The 12,614-nt window shown below is 38.1% G+C and overlaps 1 protein-coding gene across 2 annotated transcripts in view; it reads right to left on the bottom strand.

The window, feature by feature from the left end:
• The window catches only part of LINGO2 (leucine rich repeat and Ig domain containing 2), a 333,518-nt gene that overhangs the window by 8,443 nt on the left and 312,461 nt on the right, over positions 1-12,614 (bottom strand). The window lies entirely within an intron of this gene.

The raw sequence follows: 12,614 nt of genomic DNA, 5'->3' as shown, positions 1-12,614 counted from the left end.
TAAGGATAGCTACTAAACAGACACACTCAATAGCCTATTTCAAAAGAAGAAGAAGAAGAAAAAAAACACAACACCAACACAATGTAGGTACTCAAAGGAAGGCTTGTATGATACACTTGCAGAATAAGGTGCACTGCAAGCAAGGAAATGCCTCAGCCTTTTTGCCCACTCAACTTGATAAGGCCAAGTGGTAGGACTGAGACCTTGGCTTTGTAACATTGACAAACCTTGCAAGGTGCCTCAGGCCTTGTAAAGCCTTTACTGGATTGGTTAATTTGTGCTTGGCTTTAGTTGTATCTGTAAAATTGTTTACATAACTTCTGCCTGTAACTTTCTCTCAGGTCTGGACAGATGACTGTTGTCCAGCTGGTCGTATGCATACTGACAAAATTACCCAATTCATTGCCTGACCTGTGGCTTTGAGCCTTGACAATCTGACTAGTGCTTAAGATGTTTTCAACTTAAATTTCAGTCAAATTTTGCTCAGCTGTGTGCAATCATGTAGATTAGATCCTAGAAGAAATGCTCCCCATACACAGAGAACGATTCGTAGATTTCAGCAAACATGGTATAAGTAAAATTATGATCCAACCAGACAGTTATGTTAGCAAATAAGGTGTTTGAAACATAAAAATAATACTGAGTGTACCTCAGAAAGTGGAAGAAGAAACAGCCACCACTAACTGTGCTGCAACAACACTATACTCCCCTGGCAAAGACCTTAAGGTGTGGTAACTCATCAAGTAATCCCCTCCTGATCGTGGAGGGTTGTCCTTCTCAGATCATGGACAATCAGATGGGTAGGCATTTAACATTCATGAAGAAGAGCAGATATTTGGCTCTGTTTATCTTACTGTATCGTTAACAATCCTCAACAGAAACTCCATGGTCTGAATTGTAAGCATTAGCATTTTTGTAACACAGTAATAAATAGCTGTTGTGCTTTGACTATTAAAAGCTTAAATGGGTGAACAATAAATTCTTTTGGAGCTGCATGTAAGTTATGTTCGACTAACCACAAATGAATGATGCACATAACACTCCTTTCTTAACTCTGTGGAAGAATCTTGCTCTTGACTGACATGGCTTCTTCTTTCCACTCTGACACTTTTACGCAGAGAGGCAAATTGCATGCCGGTTTTGCGGTGTAGTCTGGAGACCTGGATGAAGACTATTCTTTATTATACTACTTATAAAAGCACATTTCAGCTTTGTCCTAGAAGGACAAACTGCTGAGATTCATTTAGTTACCCGCTTATGTTGTACTCTTGCAAGTAACTATTGCCAGTTATGTCCAGCTGTGATAAAGCTTTTCAGAGATAAACTTCACTTCATTAGGCACAAAGTTAAAACTGGAAGTCTATAGGGGTCTGTGAGTTAGGTGTTTGGAGTGAATTCAGATCAGAGGCTTTTGGGTGCTCTGATCGCTATCTTCAGAGCTCAGTCTGTGTGGTTAGCACTTTCATACCAATACTTCTGCATGCAGGGAATTCATTTGCTATCTTGTTCACCTAATACATGAAGCACAAAGTAAACAGGGTCAGTGGAAGACAAGCACCCCTGGAGTGTTCATTCTAGATGGCAAAAATATGAAATTCTTTTGCAGCTATCCAAGCCACCTGGTAACTAAAACTTCTGAGGAGTGTGAAGTAGGTAGATGGTATAAAATATGGTAAAAGATTTTTTTGACTATTGCTGAAATAAAGAAAGGTAGTGTTAATAAAGTATGTCAAACATTAATAGTTATCTTCTGCAAGAACATATGCACACAGATAGAGATGGTTATGCATTTATCTGTAATGGTGTATGCATGTGTGTGCATGCATTTGCAGGCAAGGAAGATTCAGAACTGAGAATTAAGCTGGAGTTAAGTTACACATAGATAAGGAAAAATATTAAGTTATACTTAGTCACAAGACAGGAGAACAAAGATAATTTATATCAACAAGTGTAGGTTAGAAGAAAACATAAATTAAATGGATCATATCAATTTCCATTGACACAGATGATACTACCGCACTTCCTGCTAATCATATCTGTGACTACATACTGAACTTTGAACTCCTTTTTGCAGTAATTACTTTTTCTTCATTACAGAAAATATATAACCTTACATCAGATGCTTATACAGATAACAAACAAAAGGTAAAAAGGTCTAGCACAGGAAGTATGAGCAACTTCAAGATTTCTGACTGTTTGCAAAACAAGGTGAATGCTGGAAGAAGCTCACAGTGAACTTACCAGCTATTGTGTATGATCCAGTCTGGATTTAATGAATTTGAAGTGTTACTTTCAGGACATGTCTGTTAATATCAGTAACAGAGCCTCCCTTGGGCCATCAGTGTGAGAACATCTTGAAAGCATACATATTAATCCCTAGTGTATATTTTGTGTCAGTGTGATCACCATTGCTTACTATTATACATCCATTAAACAACAAAGCTGTTGTTTAAAAATCTAAAGGGAATGGGACCAGTAAATAATCCTTTTCACTGCAAGAAGATACATATATTTTTTTTTAAGCTCACAGTACTTTTAATGATAACCCACATTACTTTAGACTTGTGGGATGCTAATTAATTGCCAACTTCACTGACACTGTGCTGAAATATCAGTGTCATCGATCAATATGGCATATTTCATTCCTGCTTAAACAACCTGCGCATACATACTTTATCCTTTGCCAGTCTAGGTTCTAAAGATCTACAGGTTTACTTCACTATCCTTCTTTGCATCTCTCTGTAAAACTTTTATCCATTGTGCTGCATACAAGAAAGTAAAGTACATACATACCTATATACATACATACCTACAAGTAAGCTAAAATGTTCATATTTTTGCTCTGTAATTACACTATGCCTTGCACTGTGGCATACTACTCTAAGATGATAACCTGTTAGCACAAAAATACTAACAAAATAATTAAAAAACAATAGGAACCAGCAGGTTTTATGTGCTTTAATACAAATGGGAATTTTTAATTAATTAAAGTTGGAAATTAGGAGAAATTTCTTCTCAGAAAGAGTGATCAGGCATTAGAATGGATTGCCCAGGGAGGTGGTGGCATCACCGTCCCCAGAGGTGTTTAAGGAAGGGTTGGATGTGTTGTTTAGGGACATGGTTTAGTGGGTGACATTGGTGGTAGGGTGATGGTTGGACCAGATGATATTGGAGGTCTTTTCCAACCTTAATGATTATATGATTCCCTGAAAGTTAAAAAAATAACTCTGCCCTTTTTTGCCTTTCTCTGGCTCTGTTTCTTAAGTCCCATGTCAAGAGTCAAGTTACTGTTGGCTGGTACTCTTTTTCAACACAAGACCTCAATCAAAGTTGAGCTATGGAATTCAGAAAGCTCATAGAAGTTATTAGTTAATAGCTCTGTGTGAACTCACCCCAAATTGCCATCCCTACTGCTTTGAAATGCAAATCATTTTGCACAGAATTCTGCAGCTTTGAACCTACTCATAAATGCTGTACAAAAATGTGTCTGTATCAGTACCTCATAGCTTTTGAATTGAAGAAGTATAACGAAAAATAAATAAAAAGCAAACTGCTGCTCCCTCAGAATGCTGTGCAAATCTGAATGACATAGACAGGAATGTGACAAGCCATGAAAATGTGCTATATTTTGTATTATTTCTGCCTCTCCCTCAGTCTCATTTTCAAGCCTTTAGAGCTAAAAGCTTCAGTGCATCTGACCAGGCTCTATTCCTTGTCCCATCTGATACTACAGTGCTGTGGAGGACCAGGCTTTAGGCAGAAGAGGTGAGATCCAGATTTGCTTCTGTCATTGGTCTCATATCTGATGCTTTGACTTGGTAGTTTTGATATCCCTTTTTCCCTCCCAATCTCTCAGCCTTTCTGACAGTTAAAAAATCCACTGGATCATATCAAAGTTGATAATTCTGCCTGACATTATGGTCATTTAATACTTTCTCTTCTATGATTCCCTTTTTGAAAACATAACTGTATTAAACAAACCTTCTGAGACGAAGTTTTGCATAGGAGGTATCTGACTTGTACTCACACACCTAAGCTCTAACAGCTAATCCTGAGAACCAAGCAAAGTCCCTATTTTAAAGGATTTTAAATCATGTCCTGCCCATTGCTCAAGTCATAAGGCATCAAGACAGATTTTTTTATGAGCCTTTGTTCAGAGACAGTAAATTGTTCTTCCTGTATAAGATTGTTTCTTTCCTACCTTGTTGCTGAATTTTAGCATTCCTGTGTTTCGGAGCATGTAACAGATCCTGAGGAGTATGAAAGGTCCTGTCTTTGCCATTCATGTCACCATCTGCCATGCTTCAGCAAGCAATAAGCCAACAAAACCTTCGCTCCAACCTTTGCAACAAGACACCTTTGCTTGTGTGTGCTCAATAGACAGTTACTGAATGTGAGCAGCTAGAGCTGCTACTGAAGATTTTACTTATGTCCTTCAAACATTCACCCAGTTCAGTGTGGTTTGGGAAGTTTTTTTTTTTTTTTTTCCTCACAACCTCAACTCTTAGCAGCCATCATAAATGATTATTTCATAAGACCAGCTGATCTAGCTTTCCTGTTCTCTTCTGTGATGCTGGACAAGAGCTTTCCAGGTAAGTGTGGAGAGAAGGGGGGTGAGTCCTTGCTGCTGGGCTGCAGCAAGGAGGTGATGGTGGGAAGTTGTGCTGGGGATGAGTGAGAACAGGCTGGGAGGATGGCAGAGATGAACCAAGCTAGTTAAAGGGAGAAAAGAAGAGAAACATGAAAATATTAGGCATTTAGGAATGTTCTTATAGAAAGAGACAGTGCTACAGGGAGGACTGAAATCCTGACTGTGTCATTTTCTGCAATTTTGACATTCCTGTCATAGGGTCTTCCAATGTAAGATTGAATGTGTAGCAAAGGGTTTGCCTCACCAGATCTTGTGCCAGGAAAACACCTAAGCTTTGTGTTTTGATCTCAAGCTCTATTCCATTATAAAAGACGATATACAGAAATGGAAGAAAAAATCAAAAATTACAATCAGAAGAATATTTTGAAGTGCTTATCCAGAAGTATTGTTGTAAGACTGATTAAAGTCTTTTTGCCATGTTTTATAAAGCTAGACAAGTGGGCAGAGTTTTTACTCCAAATACTTAGATTATTGTTTGAATCAAAGTAAAAGAAATAACCGTGCCAAACAACAGAAGGTAAGAAAATCACTTGATTCAAAATTCATTTGATTGTGCAAGTGCAGTGATTTTAACCTGCTGGGCAGCTGAACTCCACCACAACCACTCTCTCGTGCCCCCTCCTCAAAGAAAAAGGGTTGAAAATGTGATGGAAAGGCCTCAAGGGTTGAGATAAGGACAGGGACATCACCCACCAATTACCATAACAAGCAAAACAAACTCAGCATAAGTAGATTAATAGAATTTATTGCCTATCACTAGCAGACTACAGCAGTAAGAAACTAAAAGCAAGCTAAAAATACATGATCTGACATGGGGCAGCTGCTAGGCTCTGCTCACAGAGGTCACCCCTGCAGCCCCCCTGCTACCAGGCCCTTGCTACATAAACCCAGTACATCAAGTTGCCTTACAATTCCAGGCTTTCTGAAATTAAGCAAACAAATGAAGTCACATGTATGTATACCTTCTGTTTCTAATTTGATGTTTTTAAGATCGATACACCAATTTCTTGCATTTGTTATAGAGAAAGTGAATCTTGAGAAGAAATTTGAAAGAAAAGATAATAAACCTTAAGGATTACCTCACAGGAGACACTTCATGCATAAAAAACAGGAAAAGAAAGTGGAGAGATTTGTAAGAATAGAACACAGGAGACATTCCCACAGACACCATTGGTAGGTTGAAGGTCAGAAGGTTTATGAAAGGTATTATATGAACAATTATGTGAAGAGCTGTAAAAAGTAAAATTCAGATTGTTTTTTGCATAGGTTAATGATGCAAGTCAACCATTCAGGGAAAGGTTGCAATACTATTCTATTCACACAATTAAATAGCTTGTAAGGATCACAAATATTTGCATTAAAAGGTTTCTGGAAAAAATTCTTGGTTGAAGAAAGCATGAACTGATCTAAATAGCACATCCTTTCTACCACCTATTTCTCCTAATTCAGAAACAAGATTTTGAATGGCTAAGTTCTTCAGAATTACTTCTGCCAAGTTGTTCACTCATCTCTGGTAACTTGTATCCCTATTCTACTGGTGAAAAGTGATGTCAATAAGAGGTAAATATTCAATGGCAAAGACAGGAATAGCACAGTTACCATGACTACAGATGTGTTGATACACCTAAATGTGATAATGCGATTATGGGGAAAGACACAGACTCTATCTTTCAGAGAGACAGAGATCCTCAATAGCTTATATTTTGTTGGGGCCACTTAATACTGAAAGGGCACCCAACTGATGCAGCGAAACTTAACATACCTGGACTTGCTGTTAAGTATCATTATATGGTAGTCTGCTGTATGATGGGTGACTTCAAGATGATAGACATTATATTAAAAGAGTTCACATTTTTATTAAGTTGCTTTAACCCAAAGTGATACTAAGCAAAAATCCATCAAGCTGTGTTTCACTAATGATTCGTGGAAAATTTTAATGATTCATTTACTGAGAATGACTTATCATGGGGGAAGAAAGGCAGATTTATGACAGTATGGAAGGGGAGACAATATGACAAGAAGGAAAGAGCCATAGCTGTTGCTTTTTGGGAACTCAGCAGTCAAAATAGTAAAAATCTCTTGCAAGATAAATTTCATCGTTTCGGAAGGGACTTTGCTGTGTTTCACAATGTATTCAGGCAGGTGAACTTTAGAAAGCTCTGCTGCTATAAGCAGGACACTGAGCAAGCGAAGGAGAAACCGCTAAGTCCTATCCTTGCTTTTCATATCTATACTAATTAATGCAGTCTAAATAAATTAACTCAAAACTGAGTCAGTAGGAAGAGTAACTGCATTGACTAAAGAGAAGGAAGGGAAGCTTTTGTCAACAGCATTTTTCCATTAGAAGGCGATGTTTCTTCATCTTGAAGTAAGTAAGCTTTCATTTAGAACTGTACAGCAGTAAAGTACATGGCATGGCAATAAAGCTGATGTCCCTGTTGCCTAGATGGGATCTCTTCTGTTGAGAAAAGATGGAATTCCTTCAGAAATTTTAATTCTGACATCCAGCTGCTTCTGAGCTTCCACAAGTGAAAATTTTGGTGATGGAAAGCGACTGAAAAGATAAGAGGAATCCTGCTTTAAATGTGTGCCAGCTGCAGTGTTTCTAGGGCAAGTACATTCAAGTATAATTGAATCCTGCTTCAGTAATCCATTTAGGAAGCCACAGGCATCTTTAGTAGGATCTAGGACATCATAAAAAAAGGATCTTGATGTAACCTTCTACAAATGGATGTTTCCTTCAAATACCTGCACTTCAAAGCCCTAAGATCTCTGTGGCTGCCAGAAGAAATGAACAGTTCTGGTGAAGTGCTGTCTGCACCTTTTGCAATGTGAGAAAGCTATATCAATACATTTTTCAAGCTGTCCATTAGAATTTTTTTTTGTTAGGTTTAACAACCAAAGATCTTTGTTGCTGTGATGACTTTATCCACACATGGCAAGAGAGGTATATGACCATGACCTTACTGGCTGTTAGGAAAGGCAAACAGATAAAAGTGCAATCTGTATAACGATGGCAGGTGACAACTTTTTCGCCAGCAGCTGTACATAAATACTGAATAGGGCAAAAAGGGAGACCAAAACTGCACAGTCCTCCACGGGGTAGGGGTCTGGTGGAGTCAATGCTGTGATTGCAGTCACCAAGGAAGGGGCTCAAACAGTTTCATTCACCTGACTTGGTTCCCTGGAGCTTTCTGCTGGCAGCAGAGCCTGGTGACTAATTGTGGTATGTGAAGAGGCTAAAGCATTTGAAAACAGAGCATGCCTAGGAAAGCTAAAAGATCAATCAATTAGTACTACAGTTGTTGCTGTTCGTTATAGAACTCAAAGTCTGTTTAGCCAAATGGCTCTGAATATTTAAGACCCAGTAGTTTTAAGAATCTTTTAGCCAAGTACACCTGGAAAAGCAAATTGGTTTTATGAGGGTAACACTGATCTCTGTCTGTTTAAGGTTTTAAGTGGAGGTATGCAGTTTAAATTTTACAGCTCCAGCTATTTGAAACTGGCTAAAAATTGAACAAGAAATCTGAAGCGATTGGAACCAATACATTTTCTTTTGTGCTAAGACAAGAAATTCAAATGTGGGTACTGCACGTGTAGTGGGGAGAAAAGATTCACTTAGTGAAGCTGTAATACATGCATAATTACAGTAGAGTTTATCTGGTTAATACAAGAAAAAATGAAATGCATCAGCTGTGCATTTTTTTTCCACCTGGATAAGCGTGTTAGCAGCTGTTCTGTTTGTATCTTGCACAGAAACCCTATCAGTCAAAACAAGGAGTATATTCGCTGGGGACTGTCTTCATATTGTCATATGCAAGGCCTTCAGAGCACAGCATGGAAGGAAGCTCCTGAGCCATCAGATGCTGTTTGTAGACTGCGGAAGTAGTTAGAGAGTCTGGAGAGACAATACAGCAGCTACAGTATTATGTTTGGTACATTAAAAATACTTACAAGAGAATAAACACATTTCTTAGTCCTTGTTGGAAGTCCCCAAAGTGCAAGCCAGATCTCTGCTGATAAAATGTTGTTGGATTCAGAGTGACTATTACAGCAGAAAATTGTGGCCAGCATTCAAGGACTGGAACAAAGGACAGAAGGGATGTATTTCGGCTCATTGGCCAACACTGACAGGCTCTGCAGTAACAAGTTGTGTGATAGACCCAACTGTAGCCACTTACTGGCTCAGGTAAGCAAGATAACCCAGGGAAAGCTGTACAAAGCTACTGCTCAAAATAGAGTTGATCATAATGTATAAACTGGAGAGCAAAAGAAAATTGTCAGCTGAAGAGAAGAAACCAAGAGAATGTGGAAGACACAAAATTGCTGAAATTTTGTATTCAGATTTTTTCACTTAGGTCAGAGTCATAATCAAGTCTTTTGACTTGAGCCTGGCCTGTTGCAGAGGTATCATAGTTTCTGTTGAAAAACTGTTTTCCAATGATTTTTTTTTTTAAACAATTGCTTAAACAAATTTAAGATAATTACTGCAACAGTTGTATTCATTAAAAAATAACATTCACGCGCACTAGCACACACAAAAAATGCACATTTGCTTTAAAGTCTTTAAAGGAGAGGGCTGTTTATACCATCTATAATAATACTCTCCCAGAATAACACACTTGTCCTTGTCCTAAATAAAATTAATACTAAAACAGTTTTCTCTTGCCAGAACACTTTTGTATGGCCTAATTAAAAAAATAAAAAAACAAAACAAAAAACCCACGAATGCTTGAGTCTGCATGGATGCATCTCTCCATAATGATGTCTCAGTTTTATTCCTAATTAAAAACTCATTAATATCAAAGACAATTGTGAGAAACTCCAATGAGACTATCATTTGGGATCTTAAGACTGAAGGCAGCACCCCTGCCATCAACTGAAATTCACTTATTCAAGAGCTGACTGTAAGCACCGATGTACTTCTTGCTGAAGGCTGTACGTAATACTTCAGTCTTTCTGTTAGTATCTAGCTCTGAAATGTAACATGCTCCAAAGAGTTGCCTGACAAACTGAAAAAAAGAGAACTGACGGATGGCAATTGGTTCATTCAAAAGCATTACATATTTTCAGTATTTCTCATCACTGGTCACTGGAGCGGGGTAGGGTCTGCAGACAAGGAGGGTACATGATCAGGAAGGACACCACAGAGGCTGTGCACTGGAGACCTTTCTGCATCTCCTCCAGTGGAAGATACCTTGCACGTGCATGTCATTTCTGAGCAGATGCTACCATAAATGCAAAATCTGTGTAATGATTGAGGCACATGAAGAGAGGCATTCATTGCACTTGTGCCTGAGGCAAAGTTTATGCTCTCTGAGTCTTAAGGTGAAAGGACATCCATGAAGCAATGGATGCTGGCAGTTTCCCATGGCTCTGAAATATGCGACATGACTTCCCCCAAATTCCTTGTCAGTAAGTTATAATTCATTTGATTTGGAAAATTCAACAGTCTTAATCTTTATTACCCATCCAATGACAAACATCGCTAGAATGATCTAGAATTCAAGAATGATCATAAGAAGCAACATTTATTTAAATAGTGAAATTTTCTTTTCATCCAGTTCCCCAAGTTGGGCTAATTATTATTGTAATTGTAACACTCATTCAAGGGCACTAACACGTAGCTCAGTAAGTCTGGCAGGGGGATTCAAACTCAAACTGTCTTATGCCTTGCTTGACTGAGAGGTCTGGACAGATAAAATACATCTAAGTATTTAAAGGTGTCTTTGGGTAGCTTTAGATACTTACATTATCTTTGTGAACCTGGTTTCAGATTATCAAAATCTGCCTCAGTGAAGTTGCAAAAGGTACTCAGTTAAGATTTTATTCTTGAAACACACAGTAAGATGGAGATATCTACTATTCAAACAGACTGAATTCCTTTGATCAATAGTGTAGAGAAACTTTTCTACACATTGCCGTAAATCTCACTGGAATTACCAATACTCAACTTTCCACATGGTATGAAATTGCTCAGGAGCTTGCAAGTGGGATGACTAACTGACAAAAACAATAAAACCTGAAAAAAAAAACAGCAATTTCGCTCACAAGGGACTACTGTGAAATGGGTATCTGTGGTGGCATTTTTCATGACACACCCCTCCCTCCAACAAAGTAGATCAGCATAGTGTATCTTAAGAAGTGATTCATACTTTTACATATGCCATATTTGCATTCATGACCTCTAACTGTTGTCATGTACTTTGTAAGGAGGAGCCGTAAGCCTCAGAATAATATTTTCACTGTGTCCAAACTTGGAGTCCTCAAAAAACTCTAGACCCATGATTTGTTGGTGGTGTTTAGGGACTCGCACAACAAGATTATTCAGGATATTATACTCAGTCTGTTTCTCACCGTTGCATCTCAGCCAAATTTAGCTTTTTTGTTTAAGAGTCCAGAAGAATGATGCTCATATAGGAGCAACTGGACTGCTCTGATTTCTCCAGTGCATCCATTTTTGTTGTGTGGCCAGATTTTAATTCAACATCTTTTACACAATTCATAGCCCAGAAAATCCTCTGTAAAGCAATAATCCTTGTTATTGTGTATGACAGAAATACAAGAACAACTCCCTGTCTTCCATATGATGATTTTTTTTTTCAAAGCCTTCTGTTTTTCCTATTGATTTCCTGAACCTGCTTCCAACTATATCAAAAACATTTTGGTAATCTGTCTCAGTGATTTCACTAGCTTCTTAAATGAAAGCAAGGGAGGAAAAAAAAATGTAGCAATGACCACTCCTCTGTTTTGTGCTGAAGCAGCTGGTATGGGAATAAGAGTCAGAAATAAACACCTGGTGGACTCTCAAGACAATCTCTCTTTCTAATTTTTCTGCTGTAGGAAAGAAAAAGACCAGGTGATGTGCAAAATTCAGACTATTCACACATATTTATTTTTTTTTGGAAAGGGGAAGGAACAATGACTCTGTTTTCATCTTGCTTATAGTCGCAGATGCACAGAACTGAGGTATAAATTTAAAGGAAATCAAGACCATACCTCAGCAGATGATATGAAGCAGTGAAAGGTGTTCAGTGTTTTGACAATATTATTTTTGCTAGCTAAGTGAAAATAAAAGTGATTTACTTTTATTCTCCTTTCCTAAGGGTTATCATAACTTCTTTCTTATAAGTAATTATATTCCAATTTGATTGAGGACAAGAATAATACAGCAATGGTCCAAATCTCACTTTTTAGTCTCTTTCAAAACAGACAGAACACTATCTGTTGAGTATAGTAACAATTAATTAGTGAAGTATTAAAAGGATAACCAATTCAGACCCATCGCATTAAAGTCTATGTATTCCTCTTTGGTGTAACACTCGCTGAGCTCAGCTCAACACCTGGGCAGCAGCTGATTTCAAAAATGCAGGAATGTTCATAGATACTCTTTCCCCCATATATTTAATATAATTAGGATATAAATAAGCACTGTATCAAATTATGCAGGCTTCTCACCAAGTGGTGGCTTCAGACATTAAATTTAGAAACCTCTTTTTTGTGGCTTTGTGCCTATCTCATCCCACGACAGGAGAACTGGGCACTTCAGCTTAAGACTGGACATCTAGAGGATTTGCCAAAAGGACATCACCCACCTCCTGTGACCACTCACCATCAGACCTGATAATTTGTGGAGAACACCTCTGTTGCCTAATATCATAAGACTTAACGTTAGTCATCAAAAATCTGACCTAACATTAGTCATAACATTATGATTTCACTACGACTGCTTTGAATGCTGAGCCCAGACTTCCAGCATTTTCAAACCAAGTTTCCATGGGGTAACATCAGTAAATGTGTATTTACTTAACCATCCTTTTACGGGATGTGAGGGCTTAATGTCTTTGATATGTTTTGTTACTTGAAAAGGTGACTGACCAAAGAGCTGGTTAAAGCCTGATGCTTCAGAAGGCCTTGTTTCAACTCTCCTCTTCCCTGCTGCAAACACATGTACTCTGTACTT

Source organism: Cygnus olor, chromosome Z, assembly GCF_009769625.2.
Source record: "Cygnus olor isolate bCygOlo1 chromosome Z, bCygOlo1.pri.v2, whole genome shotgun sequence".
Classification (NCBI taxonomy): domain Eukaryota; kingdom Metazoa; phylum Chordata; class Aves; order Anseriformes; family Anatidae; genus Cygnus; species Cygnus olor.
Note: the sequence above shows the minus strand (reverse complement) of the source record. Positions and strands in the feature narration are given on the sequence as shown.